This window comes from Pipistrellus kuhlii, unplaced genomic scaffold, assembly GCF_014108245.1.
Source record: "Pipistrellus kuhlii isolate mPipKuh1 unplaced genomic scaffold, mPipKuh1.p scaffold_m20_p_10, whole genome shotgun sequence".
Taxonomy (NCBI): domain Eukaryota; kingdom Metazoa; phylum Chordata; class Mammalia; order Chiroptera; family Vespertilionidae; genus Pipistrellus; species Pipistrellus kuhlii.
In genome coordinates this window covers 54,846,602-54,868,466 of record NW_023425405.1, presented here as the reverse complement: position 1 = coordinate 54,868,466, position 21,865 = coordinate 54,846,602, and the positions used below count along the sequence as shown (strand labels likewise).

General features: G+C 39.7%; 1 protein-coding gene and 2 pseudogenes across 4 annotated transcripts in view; 1 reads left to right on the top strand and 2 right to left on the bottom strand.

Annotated features, from left to right (window-relative positions):
* The window catches only part of GLI3 (GLI family zinc finger 3), a 254,815-nt gene that overhangs the window by 23,475 nt on the left and 209,475 nt on the right, over positions 1-21,865 (top strand). The window lies entirely within an intron of this gene.
* On the bottom strand, positions 1,436-2,035 carry LOC118714526 (annotated as a pseudogene).
* Positions 13,703-19,989, bottom strand: LOC118714525 (annotated as a pseudogene).

Here is a 21,865-nt window from a genome sequence, read left to right as displayed (position 1 = left end):
GGAGGTTCTTAGGCTTCCTTCACAAAGAAATTCAACAATTTATGATTGAGCCATGAAAAATGAAGTCGGCACCAAGAACCAAACAAATGTATTATATGAATTTTCTCTCCTATCCACAATTTCATGATGAAAATACGGCAAACAAAAACGTTTGTTATTGGTGCTGTGTTAGATTGACTTAATTAACTTCCCAGCCCTTATTGTGCTGAAGTTTGTACCTGATTGTGAGCTTTCCAGCCAAACATGCACATTCCAATGCATGTCCTTACAGATCTGTTTTCTTTCTTTTCTCAACTAAGTATCTGCTCTAGAATAACATTCATACAGAGTTTTGTTTAAACACACACAACCAAAAGGTATGGTTCAAAAACCTTGAACAGCATTTTAAGTAACCATTTGCCTCTTAACAGCGAATTTTAAAATAACACAAAAACTATGTTCTAAGTCTTCTGTGGAAAAAAAAAGAAAAAAAGAAGACACATTTGATTTTTGTATATAAAGCATTTAGTACTCTTACTCAGAAACCAAAATGTGTGATTGATGTGCCATAGTTAGATTTTAAGCTTTACTGTTATTTATTAAGGATAAATGACAAAAGAGAAGACATTTGATTTTCTGTATGTTTAAGTACGATTGTGATTAAGTGGCCATTTTTGGAATCTATAATGGTGTCTTTTACATATAAAGTGCGCAGTAAGATATTTAGTGTTATTGGTTACTTAAAAAATCTGGTAATACCCCAATCTTATAAGTAAAATGCCTTAATAATCTGTTTCTGGTACAGATTTCTAAGCTACATGTTGTGTTTTATAAGGTATAAAAGATTTTTAATATGAATCTTTTAAACATTATACTATAAAATTTTCTCCAATGTCTTGTAAATATTGACTTTTCAGTTTGAAGTGCTCTGTCTCATTTTTAGCCTATGGATATATTTTGAAGGAGTAAGCTGATATTTTTTATTTCAATTGTACTTAATTAGTAGCATTCAGAATGTTGGCAAAACAGCTGTAATTTTTTTTCACCTACAGACTCTGGTATTCAGTTAACAGAACAACAATTATTTCATAGAAGTTATATCAGAGAAAACTGAAGGTGAAAGAACTACCATCCCCATATATAACTAATTTGTCTGGGCAATAGTACAGAACCTAGTTTAAATTTCCATGCCAATTTACAACCCCCATACTGTCCCAGGCAAGGTTAATGCCTACTAAAAATATCGCCAGGACAGGGCCATCTGAAGACACATTTGGTCGTGTGCTAACTATACAAGAAAAGATACTGTACAGTTTAAAAACAAATCTTACACAACCTTACATGTCGGTTTTTTTTTTTTTTTTTTTTTCTTTAAAAGGAGTGAATGAGTATGAGGGGGTAGGGGAAGGGGGATTAAATGCTTTATAGACAAGAAAAAAACTGCACCAGAGCCACCTTAGTTTTGGTCATCATCTTCTTCATATTCACCTTCCTCCTCATCATCATCCATCTTTTTCTTGCTTTTTTTCAGCCTTGATGACTCTCTTTTTGCTGCATCAGGCTCTCCTTTAACTCGCCATGCAGCAGTCTCCTTTCCGTATTTCTCCTTCATCTTAGCCGGCTTCTTTTCGCCGGGCTGCTTGTTACCTGCAGCGGTGGGATTCCTCATCTCTCCCAGCTTCTTGGCAGCATCACCAATGGACAGGCCGGGATGCTCTCCTTTGATTTTTGGGCGATCCTCAGCACAAAACAAGAAAAAGGCCAAAGGAGACCTTGATGACATTGGGGACCCTTGAACTTCTTTTTGTTTCTCCATGAGGGAATGTATATTTTCATTTGCTTCATAACAGGCCTTGTCCTCCTTTGCTATGTTGCCTTCACATTTTCCTCTGTCTTAGCAGACACGGTCTTCCACGTCTCTGAGCACTTCTGAAGACTCTCAGAGGTTGACGAAAGCATCTGGGTGCTGCTTTTTGTGCTCCTTCCCGCAAGTTTATACAAAGAAAGCAAACGATGACATTTTGCCTCTCGGTTTTTTAGCACCTCCGTTGGCCATGTTTAATGACTTTTACTCAGTGGGCACAGAGTTGACCAGTACCCGGCTCGCACTTGCCTGGGCGCTGTCTCTGTGGAGCTCAGTGCACTGCAATGGCTGTGAGAGCTGGAGCCAGACACAGCCTCCTCACTCTCCTCGCTCTGTCTCATATTTGTTATTTATGATTTCTTTTACGATAGAAAGAAGGAAAATAATAATAAACAGCATGTAGGCCATGGTCTTGGAGATCTTTTATCAGATCTGAAAGTTATTGGGAACTGTTAGCTTAAAGTGATAGACAGCTGAAAGGATTGTCGTAATGCAACATGAAACCAAAGTTGATAGATTAATAACAGAGAGGAACTGCCCTGTTCATTTTGATTCTTTCAAAGAAGGGCTTGGTTTTTCTCTGCTTAAAAATTTTTGAGTTTTTTTTTTTTTTTTTTCTAATCCTCACCTGAGGATACATTTTTATTGATTTAGAGAGAGAGAGAAAGAGAGAGAGAGAGAGAGAGAGAGAGAGAGAGAGAGAGAGAAACATTGATGTGAAAGAAATGTTAATGTGAAAGAGAAACATCAATTGGCTGCCTCCCACCTGCATTCAGATCAGTTTAGGATTCAATCCTGGGTTTAGGAATGTGCCCTGACTGGGATTGAACCCGCAAGCTTTGGTGTACGGGATGATGGATGACTCTCCCATCAATTGAACCACCTAGCTAGGGGCTTTTTATTTATTTATTTATTTTTTTTAGGATTGTAAGGGGAAAGTGGTATGAATGATCTGTAAACAATAAGAACATAATACTTTGTTTCTCCTTGAACTTCTGATTTGCTTTCAAACTGCCTAATACACAGTTGTTCATTGGGATGGTGATTTCTGTTGGCCTCCAGGCTGGGAGTAAGAAGGCTTAGTTCTGTTGTAGTTCATACCATATAGACAGTAGGTTTTGAGTTTTTGGTTTCTTGTCCCTTTAGGTGTTCAATCCTTTTTTTTTTTTTCCTTGCCACATCCCATTTCCTGGCATGTGACAGTGGATGGAAAGGGCTGTCAGATAAAGTAGGTTTCACTCTGTAGGGTCCTGGTTAGGAGCACCCACCGGCTTTGATGTCTGAAAGCTTTGGATTGAGTTCTGGCAACACCCAGGATTAGCTCTGTGAGCCTGGGACATTACCTTCCCATAGTCTCGGTTTTCTTCACCTACTTACCAAGGTAAAGAGTTCCACCCACTTCATCAGCTCCAGAAAGATTATGTGAGGCAATCATTGCTGGTACCATCCTAACAGCACCTCATGTGGTGAGATCTTAGCAAATGTCAGCCATTGTTATGAGGAGAAGTCATGTGGATAAGTTAAATGTTATAAATCCAAAACAAAAGGATTATGTTTTTTTTTTTTTTTTTTTGAAAGGACACATTGGTTTTTAAATTAAGGAAAAATCTTTGGCAAAATTAGTTCCGAATTTGCTGGACTCTGAAAAGTAGTTCAAGATGTTTCACAAATTCCAAACATGACCAGATCTGCATGTCTTCCGAGATGTATCAACATTTCTCTACCTTCTGAATGCCTTTTGAAGTCAGAAAATAGGGGAGATAATGTTCAGAGAATTTATTTTTATCTTTTTAACCTTGAAAACTAATGTTGATTATATGTCTTTCCATGAGGAACAGCACACGCGTATCCCTTTTCTTGATTATTTTTCTGGGGTAAACTGTTTCCTTTCAGGTCAGCGACAACCCTTCACAGAGTGGTTGTGTTGGATTAAAATCAGATTTTATTCTTTTTAAAAAGATACTTAACATTTTAAACCAATGAACTGATAATGAATAATCTGCTTTGCCTAAAAATCCTTGCTCTAATAATCTGCTTCACCTAAAAAGCCCTTGCTCTCTTGAGCTCCAAACTCCCATGTCCCTGAACCCTGGCAACCTCTGTATTCTTATTTAGGCTGAGTATATGGCCTTTTCTGTGGTCACCCAGCCTTGAAACTGCAGTCACCTTTGACCCCTGCCTCTCATGCTTCCCATGTACGAACCAGTTTTGAGGTCCTGGTAGATTTTTCCTCTGTAATTACTCACCCATGTGTCCCTTAAGGACAGCTACTGCACTGTGCTATTTAAAACCTTACTACCTCATTCCTAGACAATTATGGTAAAGCAACCTTTCTATCCCAGCAATTTTCAACCTTTTTCATCTCATGGCACACATACACGAATTACTAAAATTCCCTGGCACACCAGAAATATATTCTTTGTTGATCCGACAGTGGTTTTTGATTCATTGGATTGCTATTGTGTTGGTTATTGTCATTTTTTTATTTGACACTGTAAGGGAAAAAGGTCAGTGCTCCTGACTGAATAGTCAGGTATTGCATGTTTTAAGAATTCTTGCAGCTCAAAGGTTCTCTCCAGTCACCTTGTGTTTGTTCTCTCCTATTCTCTTTGATCACATTTGCCCCAGCCATAGGCATTCTTTTACTATTCTGCGTGTGCCACACCCCTTCTCTAGAACCTTCAGTGATGCCCAGCTACTTCCGAAATCTGACCTCGGTCTGACATTGCAGTTTGATATGCTGCCACTAGAATGTTCCATCCATAACCTATTGTTGGCTAACTTGTGGGACTTTTTGCCTTTGTTCATATTGCTCCTATATAGAACAAGTGTTTTTCCTAACATCAGTGCATGTTTAAATTGTTCTCAAAAGGTAACTATGTCCTCAACCTCTTTTTTTCCATATAGTTTTGGGTCCTTTTGGGACTTACCTAATAACACTTTTTTTTTTTTTTAAATTCTAATTCCTAGATTATTTTTTAGAGAAGTTTTAGGTTTATAGAAACAAGGAGCAGACATTATAGGGTTCCTATATACCCTTTTCTTCATCCCCACAACCTTTTTCTCTGTTTTGAATGTTTGCGTTAGTGTGGTACATTTTTACAATTGATGAACGAATATGGATACACTATTATTAACTTAAGTCCATAGTTTTCATTAGGGTTCACTCTTTGTGTTGTACATTCTATGGTTTTGACAGATATATAATGTCATGTAGTTGCCATTACACTATCATACAGAATAATTTCACTGCCCTAAAAATTCCCTGTGCTTCATTTATTCATCTCTCTCTCCCTCACAATACTTAATTTTTATATTTTAGGTAGGATTTTTGGAGAGAAGCACTTGGTTTGTCTTTTCCTCATGCCAATTCCTACCTCCTATTCAGTATTTTGTGCTGGGATGTTCTCAGCAGACACTCAATAAGCCTGCCAGAACTTGACTCAGCTCAGTGTAGGCAGGTGGCCATGTGGAGCACAGCAGAAGTGTTAAATATTCATGCCAAGGTTTGAATTTTCGCTCTACTGCTTAATTGCTGTGTGGTCTTGGGCTAATTACTTAACATCTCCGAGGCTGGTAAAGTGAGTACTCAAGCCCGTTAGCTATTATTAGTAACTAGGGGCCCAGTGCACTTGCTAATGGTGCTGGCCTGGCTCACACCTGCTGATGGCATGGAGCAATTGGGGCTAGCACCAGCAGCAGGTGGGAGGGGGCTGGCCCTGTCAGTGGTTATGAACAGCAGGCAGCTGCTGCCCTGATTGCCCCTCAGGAGCAGGGGAGGTGGAGAAAGCCCTCAGGAGCGATCGGGCTGGTAGCTGCCACTGCACCCATTGCCAGCCCCAAGCAATTGGGACTGGTGCCAGGTGCCAGCAGCAGGTTTGAGCGGTGGCTCCAAGTGGGGCCAGTGCCAGCAGTGGGTGCAAGTGGTGGCTCTGGCACAGGCAGTGGGTGCAAGTGGGGTTGTCGCCAGCAGTCGATTCGAGAGGTGGCTGCTGGCCCTGATTGCCCCTCAGGAGCACGGGGAAGAGGAGAACCACTGATGGTACCAAGCAATCTCGGCCAGTGTCAGGCACCAGCAGTGGGTGAAAGTGGGGCCAGTGCTGGCAATAGGTGTAAGTGCTGGATTGGGTGAGATCGCAACGCACGGGAGCAAAGAATTTTCAGTAACCACCCTGATGACAGTGACTGGCGCCCTGCCTTGGTTTGGTGCTCTCACTCACGTGCTCCACCATCCAGCCACGGCCAATGCCCGCCATATTCTGCACACACCCCCTGGTGGTCAGCACACGTCATAGTGACTAGTTATTTGGTTGTTCTGCTGTTTGGTCTATTTGCATATTAGCCTTATATTATATAGATAATAATGTCTACTGGATATAATTTGGTATGATTTAATTCACTGATATATTAAATCTCACTCCTTTTGGTACAATATCATTTGTTAACAATCTGTAAGTGATTAAGCTGAAATCTGAGAGAATTAGTGGGGTTGGCTAATAGTCCTTAAAATGTGGCAGTCATCAGGATGTAGCTTAACAGGTAAGTTGATAATAGGAACTGGGATCAGGAAATAGTACTTCAAACCACTAGCCCTGAAATTAGCATGAGTTTAGATTTAACGATTATTTTTAGGGTGTACTTCCCATTCATTGTCCTTTCAGGTTGAAATCAGTCATTCTTAAGACTCCTTTTTTCTCTTGTATACAGCTATTGTGTTTTTACTCTAAAAATCACTTGTTGGGTGCTCAGATAAATCAGGAAAAAAAATAAATATTCCCAAACTTCATTATCTTATTTTTTTGTTTTGTTAATCCTCACCTGAGGATATTTTTCCATTGATTTTTAGAGAGAGTGGAAGGGAGGGGGAGAGACAGAGAGAGACATCTATGTGAGAGAGGACCATTGGTTAGTTGCAGGGGATTGCGCCTGCAAATGATTTATGAGGTGCGTGCCCTTGACCAGAATCGAACCCATGACCACTTCAGCCTGAGGATTGACACTCTCTTCACCGAGCCAAACCAGCCAGGGCTGTTTCCCAAACTCTGGAGTAAAAAAGAAGCCACAGTCTGATGTGTTCTGTTTGTGGAAAGTTTCTGGGTTGCCCTTGATTGATCATGTGATGTGGGTAATTCATATTTTCAGAAACAAACTGGTCAGAATCAGAAATAGCAACCGAAGAGTGGGAGCCCCGGGGGCAAGATGGTGCTTGTGGGAGGACAGTCTCCCTCCGGGGAGGCAGGGCCTGGCCTTCCATCTTTGCACCACTTTGAGCCCCAGGTTCGGGGCAGGGGGGGTGGTGGTGTGGTGGTGGTGGTGGTGGTGGTGGGGTGGGGGTGGTGGAGCTTGCTCACACCCTGGGGGGCTAAAGTACATGTGGGGAGCACTGGGAAGCAGGGGGTCTCAGGCAGAGGAGAAGAAGGTGAGGCGAGGGCGAAAACAAGAACCCTCTCATCTTGTTTACATGGAAATCTTTCCCGGTAGATCAGTTGTAATTTTTATTTATTTTAACAGAATTACGAACAACATAATTTATTCTTTTTGGTGAAGAGAGCTATGAGTTTTGACAAATTCAAGAAGGCATGTAACCACCACCACAACCAAACAGAATGGCTTCCAGCACCTCTACAATTTCAACAAATACTTATTTTTTAAACTCGGTACGGTAATACAGGAAGCATGAGTCACCAGTAATATTAGAAAGCATTAGCACTTCGGTTAGTATCTGACAGTATTGGACTTTGAGTTTTTAAAAAAATTCATGATTTTTTTAGGTCTTCTTACCAGAACTTACTTTCCCCCCTCCTTTTTATTTACATAGTTCCTGTAAATATTACATTACATTACAACTAAAATACACTTGAAACACTGCTTGGAAATATACGATTTAGTGTCTGCCAGCCTGAATCTTTTTTTGTGTCTAATCAATGTATTGTTGTTTTGTTTTTTTAGGTCAATTTAAAATGCCAGTTTATACTTAAAACTACAAGGCAGCCATATTAATGAGGGCTTTTTTGTTGTTGTTTTGCTACTATGAATTAATTGCACAAGAGGTAGAAATCAGGACTTTTAATGCATCTTAACCTAGAGGAAAGACATCAAAATCTTCCTTTTTTTATTTTATTTTTATAACATTCTTTTCCCCTTTATTTTTATAGACAGGACTTCATTTCAGTTAGGGGACATTTATATATAAAAGTTATTCCTAGTCTGACTTAGGGTGCTGTTTTTTCTTTCTTGCCTCCCCCCTCCTTTCTTTGACTCTTCTCTCTTCTATTTTTTCCCCCCTTTAGTGCTAGAAAGTTGAGTTCCATCCCAATTATTAAATCTTAGGAGACCATTCCCACATGGTTCCGTAAATGGTAGCTTCATTCCGGGTTCTTTCATCTCTTCCCCTGCTCTCTGGCTTGACAGTTGAAAAGGTCTGACTGTGCCACACAATGGTCTGATTGGTTTCTCTGGGGGAGACTTTCCCTGCCTCATCATTCGCCAGGCAGGTGGACCAGAAAGTCTCTTGATTCTTTTGTTGCCTCTCAAAGTCCGAGGTCTTTGACTGAATAAATCCGCCGTCATGGGATAATTTGCTAAAAGGGGACTGAAAGATGTGAGAGAAAAGCCTCGCAACTTGGGTGCTGCATTAATGAAATAACTGGGCCTTGGAGTTTGCAATTGAAAAATCACCAGGAATGCGATGGGTGGAGCCGGGCTCCTTTTATCCCCCCCCCCCCCCCCCCCCGGAATAAACTTTTAGTTTTGTCACTTAAAGCGTGCGTAGCCCTTTGCTCACCGGCTTGGCCTGAGTCTGTTTGCGGTTTGTACCCATGTGTAAGGGGACAGCCCTGTCCGGCTGAGTGCTGTTTGGGGGCTGTATCTAGTTAGTCATTAGATTATTACTAGCGGATGGGAAGAATTCCATATGACAGGACTAAGGTTGAGTTAACACAGGACGAAAAGTAATTTACAGATAGGCTGTCCCCAGCCATCTTTGTAGCCTCTGATAAGGTTTCATTTCAGAATGGATAGGCGACATTTCCACTTACCGGCCCATTCTGAGACACCTGTGATAACAGCTTCTGGATCCTAATTGAAATTGGTTTCAAAATGGATTTTCACTTTTCTCTGTCTGTGGAAAATATTGAATAGACTCGGAGCTGCCACAGAGAACCCTGGACCTTGGAAAATGGAGCGGGAGGCCAGGATCATCTTTCATAACAGTGTCGATGATATGACAGTTTTGTTATCTATCTTATTAATGAAATCATTGATCACCTGATGAGGAGGATAATAAACTACGTTTCACCAGTGTTCACAAAGCTCATTTGGATTCGCATTACAAATAAGGAGGGGGAAAAACCCAAACACCCACAAAACTAAAGTAGTGAAGGTCAATTAAAACTTTTCATTCCCTCAGTGACTATTTCAAATCACAACATTCTGGGTAATGGCAGTCTAAGTATTTTAAAATGATGGAAGCCAGTGTTATATTCAAGGACCTATATTTTTTGGCCACGTGGAGTGACTAGCATGATTAGTAAAGACTCATTCAGTGAATCAGAAGGAGAAGGGGAAGTTCTGAACTGTATAAATGCTTTGTGTTGGGGAGAATGAGAAAAAAAATACCCCCAGATTCTCTCTTCCCTCCCATGGTGAAGGGATGGGGGCTTGCCCTGGTACGTATGGGGGTGGGGAGTGGGTAAGGAAGACCAAAACGGGAAGAAAAGTAGCACATTGTCTACTCCTCTCTTAAAGTGCTCTGGGAATCCTAGTCAGAGCTGGGTTTGCATTTAAAGAGGTGGCTCTATTGTTTGGTGTCGAGCTGCTCTGGAATGCGCTCTCTGCTGCTCTCCAAGGAGAGAAAGAGCTGCTGGTGACCTCTCACGTTTCATGGGGAATTGTATGCCTAGGTGTTTCTCTATTCTCAGTGCCAGCGAGGATCAGCCCAGTCCCATCGGAGCTTTAAAGAGGAGCTGTGATCAAAGGCTCTAATGATGTCACGGATCTCTGGTGATTGATTAGACTATAAGTTCCGGAGAATTCTGCCTTTCTTATAATGTCACATTCATTGGTGTCCACCATTAGGGTAACTAACGCTTAATCCATGGAATTATAAAAAATAAACACTATACCAAGTACTGTATTTTTCTTCTAGATCGATGTCTATTTTTAAGTTTATTGGAGCTGTGCCTGCATTTTATAAGCAACCTTTCTCTCTAAGTATGTTGTAAAGAAATAAGATTTTTTTTATATAAATGGGATAAGTATTTTGGAATTCTACATAAAAATTGGTAAAATGTACAGCAGTGAAAACATTTACATTGTTTTCAAAAACAGTTTAATCATATACAGGTAGTTATGCATTAGGTAATCATTAGATGGATTTAAATGCTGTATTAGCTTGGAAATTTATGATTTTAGGACTTTCAAAACCCCTTTCGATTATTTTTATGGAAATTTTTAACATTTTTCCCTTTGCCATTCAAAAATAAAAACAAATGTGCTCGGTAACGAGAGGTGACACATCCTACAACCACGGAAGATGCACCTTGGAAGGAAATAATATAAAACAGGAGTGAGCAAGAGATCTCTTTCTGGAAGCACTCTTGACTGCACTGCAACCATTGGCTCACATTCCCTTAGAGTAGGGATTGATTGCAGAAGCATTGGGACGAATTCTGTGTTGGAAGGCACATATCCCAAGAAAGAAAAGCTGAATGGAAAATAGAGAAGGTGAATTATTACGTAGTTATTGTTACCTCCTAGGGTTTGCTGTTGGTTGTCAAAGATTATTGCTTCAGGCTTGCTTATAGCTAATTCTTTTCACGGAAAACTTCATTTTGAGAACCGCCCTCTGAGTAGAACTGATAAATGCGATTATAGTGTAGGGTGAGTATCGAAAGGGAGGAGATCATGCAAATGAGCACTTGAGAGAAGATGGTGACGCAATTATGAATACTCGGTTTTAAAGGATGCCCAAGAGTCTCCTTTCTCAGAATATTTTTGTTCTATTGGCAGTGATAAGAAAAATAATCCCCGACCCTTTCCTATATCTGGAAAAGAACTTCCAGAAAGAATATACCAATGTCACGGTTAAAATAATGGAACTTCCAGCAAGGAAAACATTGTCGAATATTTAGTTGAAGATTTCTTCCAAGCATTTGAAAACTAGAAAAAACACACAGTGGCCCATTTCACATTAAGTTAAAGTCAAATCTGTCTTAAGAAACTAATGTTTCTAGGCTTGTTTTCAAATGCTGGCAAGTTTCAGGGCAATAGAAAAATTCCTCTCCTATAAATGTTGACAGCAGTTCTGGTGGAGGCTAACAATGTTTTATAAATAGAGTTTACTTAGCAAAAACCATATGTATGCCTAGTGAAATAACCTCACGTTTATTTATGTTTTGATTTATAGGAAACATGTGCCCCTTGACAAAGCCTTTGGGCTCTTTTCCGCAATTAAAAGGAATCATGCTTGAAAAAAAAAAAAAGCTACCATCTTAATGGGAAACTTTTTCACATAAATTCAGAGCATTTTCTTTGATCAGTTTCACACAAACTGAGAATATTTTCATCTACAGTTTGACTCAACAAAACTGGGTGCATTGAAAAAAAAAACGATGCTTATAAATATGTTCTCTCAAACATGTATCAGCACCTAACATATTGGTTGAAAATTGGGGGAATCCAAGGATTAAAAAGGCTCGGTAATTAATATGTGAGAGGCAGTGTGCAGTTTTGCAGCAGGACAATTTCTATTGTTGCTTGCGACCAGTGCTGGTGTAGCATGAAGTAGTATTCCTGTTTGGATTGCTGATTTTTTATTATTTAAAAAAATTTTTTTTTTCCATTTAGACTGAAGAGGGGGAACATGCCCTATTTGTGCCTGTTGCTTCATCTGGCTATCTTGGAAAAATCTATACTTTGATTCTCTTTTCAACAACCACAGATAATAAGAAAAGAGAGATAAGAAGGTTGTTTGCAAATCTCTCCCTTTTTTGTTTTTGTTTTTTAGAAGAAAAATTTAGTTAAAAATAACAGCCTTTTGTTTATTACTCTTTCAAAAAGTTTAAGGTTGAGAGAAAGTTGTTGAAAAGAAAAAATTCTTGCTTACTTTAAGAAAGAACAGGTGATATTAGCTGGGACCAGGCTACAAAATATTGTCTCCACACTCCTGGGGGGTGAGTGGATCTAGGGGCAGGGAGCCAGTCATGTTTAAATATATAAACTTCACGCACCATTGGTAAATTAGTGATCCACGTACAAATCTCACATATATGTGCTAGTATAATTTTATACCTTGTTTTAATGTTTTAGGGGACAATGCTTTTTTATTTTCAAATATGAGTAAGAGGTATGTGCTTAAAAAGCAAGAGGGTTCTATTTTTATAGACAATCTTGCTCATGAAGGTGATGTTAGTTTCTAAGCTTTAGAACAGCCTGGTTCCGGCCTCCACAAAGTCAGAACAAGTATCTTTTTCTTTTTAAACTAATTTTTTTTTTCATTTACAGTTGACCTTTAATATTATATTAGTTTTAGGTGTACAACAGTGATTAGACATTTATATAGCTTAGAAAATGATGCTCCCGATAAGTCTTGTGCTCACCTGGCACTATACATAGTTATTACAATATTATTGACTATATTCTTCATGCCGTATTTTACATCCTTTTGATTATTTTGTAACTATTACCAATTTGTTTGTTTTGTTTTGTTAATCCTCAGCCAAGGATATTTTTCCCATTTACTTATTATTATTATTATTATTATTATTATTATTTTAGAGAATGGAAGGGATGGGAGAGAGAGAAAGAAAAAGAGAAACGAAGAACTTATGTACTTATATGCATAGCCAAGGACATGGACAATAGGGTGTGAAGGCCTGGGGTAGAGGGGCCCGAGCAGGCCCGAAGAGGTCAATGGGGGAAAAGAGGGGACATATGTAATACTTTCAAGAATCAAGATTTAAAAAAAAATAATCGTATGTCATATGCATATATCTATCTTTGGTTAAAAACTACTGAAGATTTTCTTTAGGCCAAAATGTGGTCTTACACTGTTAAGTCAGAAACATTCCAGGTGTCTGGCTGGTGTGTCTCAGTGATTGAGTGTCAGCCCATGAGCCAAGAGGTCACTGGTTCTATTCCCTCCAACCAGTCTGCTAGTGTTTCTCTCTCATTGATGTTCCTAACTCTTTCTCATTCTTCCTTCTTCTCTCTCTGAAAATCAATAAAAACATCATATATAATAAAAGGCTAATGTGCAAATTGTCCCTTCCACCAGGAGTTTGACCAGGGGCGGAGCCGGCTGGCCAACTGCCTGTAGCCCCTCCTTTCAGGGGCCCAACTCCATGGGCCTGATCAAGGCAGGCTGGCTGGACCCCACTTGTGCACGAATTTGTGCACTGGGCATCTAGTATATATATACATATACATATACACACACACACACACACACACACACACACACACACACATATATATATAGTTTTTATTTATATATATAGTTTTTAATATATATATATATTTTTATGTATAGTTTTTATTTTACTTTAAACATTCCAAGTATTTTGGAGGGCAGTCTGTAGTTGTCCATTTCAGGTGCAAATGCAGGAAGGTTTTTGCCCAACTTTGACTAAATTGCTGATAATTTCAGGTAGCTGCCACAAAAGCAATAGATTGATTGAAATCTGGGATGTGTGCATCCTGGATTTGGACCCGGTGTCACACATCGCCAACCTGACTTCTGTACGTATCTTCTGGGAGTTACGTGGGCATAGTGTGTATTTGGGACTGCTAGGGGCATTTTGACATTTGTGTGACTAACTCTTCCCAGACCATGGACCTCTTTGAATCTCTTCAACATCCTCATAGAGTGCTCTGCATAGTTTTCCACTTGGCATCTGGTTTGGTGTAGTTATATTTCATCACAACTCCACTGAGAGCGTTTGCAAATTTCTTTGATGCTAATTTAGTTGCTTTAAACTCTTTGGAAGGGAAAAAAAGAAACAAAACCAAGAGTGCAATAAACTTTGATTACCAGATTCCTAAACATTGAACCGCTCAAGTAACCCACACTTATCATTAGTTTTTGAGAATGGAATTTATAGGAGGAACCTGGGAAGCGGTGTTACTGTTGCTGTTCAGATACACAGGGAAGGGTGCAGAGCCAGAGGCCAGAGAACCCTTGTGGATTTGGGTGAATGCTGCACCTCCCAGGACATCTTGAGAAGAGGCTGCGATGTGTAAGCAAGGTGAGGTGGTTCCTTTTGCAGAAAATTTTAAAATAATGCCATATAGAAAGCATTTCAGTAAAAATGGAACCTAAAGGAGTACAAGGAATGAAGTGCACTTCTCCCTTAACCAGCATCAAGACAGCCTACTCTCCGTAGTCTGAGACTTTAGAACTACCCACGTTATTTCAGCTTTACTCTCTCGTAAGCTTTTATTTTATTCTTTTTTTTTTTTTTAAAGTAATTTATGCTCATTGGGAAATTAAGAAATGCATCACGAAAAGCCTGATGAATCTCACCTCCTAGGGATAACCTTAGTTAAGATTTTGTTATGTATTTAGATGTTCTCTCTCTTCCTTTTCTTGCCTACATGTTTAGGTAACCATATGGTGGGAGCATTATCCATATCATGTCCTACTCTTCTCCAACTTCATTTTAATGGTAATGTAATCTATTTAGCCAGTCCTCTATCATTGGACATTTTATGTTTTTCATTTCTTTTTCCAATTGTAAATAAGGATGTGATGAAAATCCAAAAAGTCCCCCAGGAAACCAAAAACACCTTTACATCTTAAAGAAATCTTAACATATTAGCTGCAAGAAATGTAGTAATTTATATTTCCATGAGATGTTTATGAGTGTTCATTTTCAGATATACTTGTCAATATTAGTGATATATTTTGAAGAAAATATGATAGGTAAAAACTGCACCCTGTTTTTAAAAATTTTAATGGAAGTCCTATATAATAAAAGCATAATATGCTAAGTGTCCGGTCTTCTGCTTGTCCATTCAACCAATCAAGTATAATTTGCTAAGACTGATCAACACTTGCTGTGATGTGCACTGACCACCAGGAGGCAGACAGTCCAATTGGTAGATTTGCTTGCTGCTGGGGCCAGCTAATCAGGACTGAGCGAGATGGACTGGACACACCCTGAAGCCCTCCTGTGGTCCCTCGCCGGTTAGCCAATCTCTGGCATTCCTCCCTAGCTTCAATTGTGCACTAGTGGGGTCTCTTGGCCTGGTTTGTGCCCTCTCACAAGCAATTTGGGTTAAGTGGGACCCCCCCCCCCCCCCCCCCCCCGTTCCGCCTCCAGTGCACGAGTTTTGTGTACCGGGCCTCTAGTATAATATAGAAAGAGTGCACGTAACATATGTGAACAGCTTGATGACTTTTTCTAAAGTGAACACATCATGTAAACAGCAGCCCAATCAAGAAGAAAGCATACTAGTCCCTGGAAAGGCCCTTTCATTCCCTGGCCAGTTATTCTCCTATTCCAGGGCTTGCTCTGTTTATTCTACTACCAATGAGCCTTTGGTGGTTTCCAGTGTTGGCTGTTAACCACCCTACACTGATGATGATTCCTAATAGTTTTAGCTGATGATAATCCCTAATAGTTTCTCCAGGTGGTTGTACAGATTTGCTCCTCATTCTTGTCAACACTAGGTCTTTTCTGTTATTTACTTCTGGTTTTAATTTGTCCTTGATGACTAAGTGTATTAAACATCTTTTTAGATACTTATTGGTCATTTGGACATACTCCTTCGTGAAGTGTCCATTGAAGTTTTTATATATTTTTTTATTTTTGAGTTTTACTTATTTACTTATTTTTGGTTAATATTCACCTGAGGATATTTTCCCATTGATTTTTAGACAGAGTGGAAGGGAGAGGAAAAGACAGAGAGAGACATTTGAGTATGGGGCTAGTGATCGAGCCTGCAACTGAGGTACATGCCCTTGACAGGAATCAAACCTGGGACCCTTTAGTCTGAGGGTAGACCTTCCAACCGTTGAGCAAAAACTGCTAGGGCTGTTTTTTATTTTTAATGACAGAAACAAACAAACAAACAAAATATAAAACCAGTTTCTAGAAAGAACCACTCATTCTTGTACCTCTCTTGGGACTCAATCTTGGTCTCCCTTTGGGCCTTGTGTTTTAGAGCAGGCTCTCTGAAGCCATCCTCATTGGTGACAGGTTTGTTCAGGGGAGTTTTCAGCAGAGTACCTTGTGGGCATGGGGTGATTATAGGTATAAACTTGGACAAAAGAGTTGATCTTTGACTTCTTGACAATTCCTTTTTTGAGCGTAGGAGTCAATTCTAGCCACCAGATCATGGTTGTGGTTGGTCTGAGGGGCCATTATCAATGTTCTCCAAGACAACCCCTTTGCAACTGGCTGGGGCCAGCACCACCTTCCAGGGTTTCATAAACTTGCCAATTTTAACAGCAGCCACTTGAACCTATGCAGAAAAGGAAAGAACCATATTTCCTCTAACCTTTCATATCAGGGGAAAGGTAATCTCTGAAGTCTTTTTTTTTTTTTTTTTTAAGTACACACACACACACACACACACACACACACACACTCACACTAGAGGCCCAATGCACGAAATTCCTGTGATGGGATCGAGCCTAAACCGGCAGTCTGACATCCCTTTTGAAATCTCATGCACCCTGCTGACTTACAGAGAATTGTTTGTTTTATGTGTAGGACCCCCTCCCTCCTCCTGCCCCAAATCAGAACTTGGGTCTCAGGACACCAAAAAGAATGCCTATTTCTGTCACTGCCCTGCCTTCATATATTTTCTAGCTTCTTTTTCTGAACTATTTTATTCTATTGACCTGTCTGTTCTTTAACCAGTACTATTCTCCATCAGATGTTTTAAACCTACACATTTTATCTGATGGTACACATTACTGTTTATTATTCTTCTTTTTAAAATGCTCTTTCCCTCTTTTTCAGTTTTTGTCTTCTAGGTGAACTTTAGGAATATCTTTCTGCAATTCTGTTGTTTATGAATTCATTTATTTGTAGTAAAGGCATAAAAACATGGGTGGATACAAAATTTTCAGTAATAGTGTTTGCCTATGGAGGGATGTAGGAAAGGAATAAAATGGAGGAGCATTCATATGTACCCGTACCATATTCATTAAAGAGAAATATGGCACAATTTAATATGTTAACTCTGGGCAGTGGTTATCTCAATGTCACTTATAATATTCTGTAACATAGGTCATGATTAAAAGATGCCACTTTGGAATTTCGTTTGGAATTATAGTCAGTCAGCTTAACCAGGCCGTATTGTAATTATATTTGCTGTAAGAAACAGTCTCAGTTGTTTTCTGCCCCATTCTCACAAAGTTACTCTCTCCCCAGGCATACATCAAAGTACACACAAATGCACACTCACTTTGGTGTCCTGCGTTCATATTCAGAAGTGATTTAAAAAAAAAAAAATCTGTCACTTATAAGAAAATATGTAGGAAATAACAGTGGGGAAGACCTAACAGGTGTTTGCTATTTTTACCTTTTATAATTTAACATGTTCTGCAAGCAATTTAGTTTTTTCTTTTGTCTTATCTGTCTTGAATTGAAAGGTTCAAGTACATCAATAAGCAATGTAAATACTACCTACATTCTCCCAGGAAAAAAACTCTGCTCTGGCGTCTCTGCATTTTTATCAAGTCCCGGCAGCTGCTCTCCATATTCTTGGATAGCAGTGTCTGTTATGTAGTGGCCTTTTCTACTGAGATAATCAACATGCAAGCATCAAGAATTCAGAATGGTTTGAGGGTCTTCGTTATTTGTTTATTGTTGCTGTTATGAAAGGCCATTGATGGCGACAATAATGGCCAAAGGAATACTGGCACTCACGTTTTGTTTTTTTTTAATACTTTAAATTTTTCAAATTCATTTTAGAGAGAGAGAAAAAGGGACAGGGATAGAGAGAATCAATGACAAGAGAAAAACATCATTGATCGAGCTGATTGGCTGCCTGTGCGCACCCCGTGCTGGGGATTGAGCCCGAAAGCCAGGCATGTACCATGGCTTGAAATCAAACCTTGACCTCTTGGTTCTTACATCAATCAATGCTCAACTACTGAGCCACACAGGCTGGGTGGCACTCTTGTTTTTTATCTTAAGTTACCTTCACATTGGGGTAACCTTCGTTGACTAATAACTTGGAAGCGCTGGATTTAAGTTGATTCTGGTCTTGACCGAATGAAAGAGAGAGGGGTCTGAGAAGGATATGTCTTGGTTCTGTGTGTGGCATATTGCTTATTGCAGGAGTATGAAGTAGAACTCATAAAGATAAAATAATCACAAACGACTTTAAGACTCCAAGTAGCAGAATACACATCCCTTTGAAGACAGGAAGTGTTGCCATCAAAGGTGTAATTCTACTAGTTTCTTAAGCCTCAACTTCATACACTTGATATCATGCCCACAGTCTACCGCCTAAAGCTTTTGGAAATAATTGAGAGACAGTTGTTTATTTCCCAAATTTCAGATTATCCAGCATTTTGCTGGCCTTTTGTCTGGGGAGATACACATTCACCACAGCAATACCAATAAGTACAGAACATTTGCCAGCTCACAGAGAAATTTGAACTTCCTTCTTCTTTCCACAGGAGTGTCTTGGGGAATTTATGCATACAATAGAACTTTTCATGTTTAGACTTAGCCCAGGGTATTTCTGTTTATTAAGAACCTTTTTTTTTTTTTTTCCTCTTAAGTTTACTCAAATGAAACAGAGCTTAGGAAAAGATTGGGGACAGAATGCAAGAAAAGGACGTTTAGAAAACCCTGGATCATTATATTTTTCAATGATTCTCTCTCATCATTGATGTTTCTCTCTCTCCCTCTCCCTTCCTTTCTGAAATCAATAATGTGTGTGTGTGTGTGTGTGTGTGTGTGTGTGTAGAAGTCTAAGTTTCCTTTTTACTGATGTGCTGCCCATAGTCAACAAACACTACCGAGACTCTGCTAAATGTCAGACACTGTATCTGATTCTAAAGATTAATTCATTTGGGGCCTGCTTTCAAGATACTTGCAATGGATGAGTAACCCAAATTACAGTGCACTTGTTAGGTGCAGTACCATAGAAGAGGTAACACTTGAGTTAGACCTTTTTGCTGGGAGTGTGGAGTAGGTTCCCAGGTGGCGATTGGAGGTGCTCTGCCATGGAGGGAGGGGAGGAGGCATTCATGGCCAGCTGCAGGGGTAGGCAGCACCTGCCCGGCTGGCCCTCTGCCCTGTTTGGCGAGACAGTGGACTTGAAGCAGGGGGAGCAGTAGTTGCCCCCCCTCCCCACTCTGCCCATGTTGTGGGCTGAGGAAAATTAGAATTCCAACATGCTTTCTGTAAACTTGTTAGGATTAGATATCTTGCTTGTTGCTTCTTATTTATCTTGCATACTAATGTCTATATATTAACAATGGAAACTTTTCATCTGCTCCAAAGCAGGCTAGTGGCCTGAAAATCATTTTCAGAAATTTTAGAAATGTTAGTAACTCAACTTTGTGGTGAATAGTGAAAACCACATCTAACATTTAGACCAAGTTGTACATTTTCAAAGGACTGGCGCTTCTTGCATGTCTCACAGGCTGTTTCTAACTCGGTTCTTTGTCTTTGCAGTGTATTCTTTGTGTGTGTGTGTGTGTGTGTGTGTGTGTGTGTGTGTGTGTTTGTTTGTTTTTTGTTTTTTTGGTTATTTGCTGACTGCTTTATAGATGCCATCTATAGTAAACTTAGGAAAGAAAAAATGCTTTCTCATTCTAATTGGCAATGAGGTTGTCCCCAGTCTTTTCCATAGTAAAACAAAACAAAACAAAAACAAAAAAAACAATTTTCTGAAAGAGGTTTGAGAAATTTAAGCTGTACATTTTTGACGACATTGATTGTGTTTCATCTGATTGTGTCTGAACTGTCATGGTCTCCAGTTTTCTAGGCAGAAGACTTAATCTGCCTATGGTGTGTGTGTGTGTGTGTGTGTGTGTGTGTGTGTGTGTGTGATGTCTTAAGGGAGTCTCAAAGTTAGACCAGAGCAATACACTGATTTTTAAATATTTTTAAAGATTTAGATATTACAGTCTTGATATCGTTAAAGAGACTACAGCCATTTGCCTCGAAGGCCATGATTCCACGTTTTGCCAAACCACCATGAATAAGGTAGAGGATTTTTGGAAAACAAACAAAACTTGTCCTGGCCTGTGAGTACAGCAATGCAATCCTCCCACATCCCAGAGTCAGAACCCCCAGGATTGGCTCTGCAACTGATGTCTCAGGACAGCTACTCAGATGGGAAATGGAATTGGCAGGAATGTCAGCCCAGCGGGCATGGTCCTGACCTGTGCAGGCTTCCTGCTCCCAGTAGTCCAGCCTCAGCTCCTTGCTATCCTCTCTGAGGCCTCTCTCCTGGCCCTTCCTCCCCCTTGCTCACATTTCGCATCACATTTTCCTTTTTGTTTTTCTTCTTCAAAGAACGTATTGCTCTGTACAGTTATTTTCCTTTATGTTTGCCTGTTTACTTTCTGTCTCTTCACCAGGATCTAAGAACCAAGAGCCTTTCCCGTCTCCTTCATTCTGAACCTCTGCTCGGAACAGAGGTGGCCAACACAGTGCGGGTCTCAATAAATATGTGTTGATCTGAAAATGACCTTAAGCTGGAGGGATTTGGGAGAATTTTCACTTCTTTTAGAGGATAGAATTCTACAGGTTCTACAGGTTATGGTGAGTTCCATTTAATTTATGGAAATGTTTGTGCCCTATGTTTTGGAAGCTACACTTTTACTTACTAAAATCTCTCCTGTTCCCCCCTACATCTTATCTTTGCCATCTTGACTAGTTATCTTGGAAATGTCAGTGTAGGCTTCATGACGGTCATTTGGAGCAAAAGCATTCTGTAAACACGGAGTGAGTCTTCAGGAGTCCTTCCAGTTCTGTGACACTCGGTCAGAGATAGTAAAAAATCTGAGTCATAAGCTCACTTTCATGGCTGGGATGGTGAAGCCTGATATTGTTGTTAGGCCTACGCGTAGAGCTAGCCTCTTGCCCATGGGAACATTGATGTGGTAAATCTAGAGATGACCGAAGCCCGCATTCTTTCTTCTTTGACTACTTGATGCTCCAGTAGCAGAATATTTCTTTTTGCTTTGTTGCGTTTAAGGCTGTCCAGTGGACAAATACCTCTTCTCTCTAGTGAGCTACTAGTTTTAATTTTGGTTATCTTTGGTTGTCTCTGTTGGTTAGTAGGAGGATTAAAATAAGAAAAGGGCCCCCAGTATAAGATTCCTTTATTCTACAGAAAGGAGCTACATCTCAGCAGAAGAATCTTCGTCACTTGGCTACACCTTCCTTTGGTGCAGATGAGGTGCAGCCTGTTGGTTGCCAGGTCTGTATGGGTGCATTAGATTAAGCCTAAAAACGAAGTAATGGTTACACAAGCACTCATTCAGCTGCATAGACATCGGATAGTTGCTGATAGGCTGTGAAGATGATGTTTCTAGTTAAAAGGTCAACTAAATTATGACATTAAAGAGGAATGTGTGATGGAGAACTATTGATATAAATGGGTTCTACTTCCAGCCAGACTTGGATGTGAGTTCAGATCCTGCCATTGGTAGCAGGGACTAGGAAGGCCCGAAGAAAGATACTTTGTAGACCTCAGTTTCCATATTTGTAAAGTAGGGATCATGATATTTTCCAGTGGCTGCTATGAGGAGTAAAAAAATGACGTGCATTCTCATTAACTTTCAACTCCATGTTCAATCCCCTTCTTTCGGAAAATGTTTCTATGGCTTCTTTCCATTTTTGTTCCAGTGTTTCCAATCAATGTTAATAGTTTGGTAAAATAGATTTTTTCATTTTTTTCTTTTCTCCAATTCTCCCCCCCTTCTATTATTTTTTTCTCCCTCAATTAGAAAGATCCAACATTTTCTGACATCTCATGAGACATGAAACCTCTTCAAGAATGATCTCTTATCTAATCTAGAATACCAGGAGTCTTCAGAGG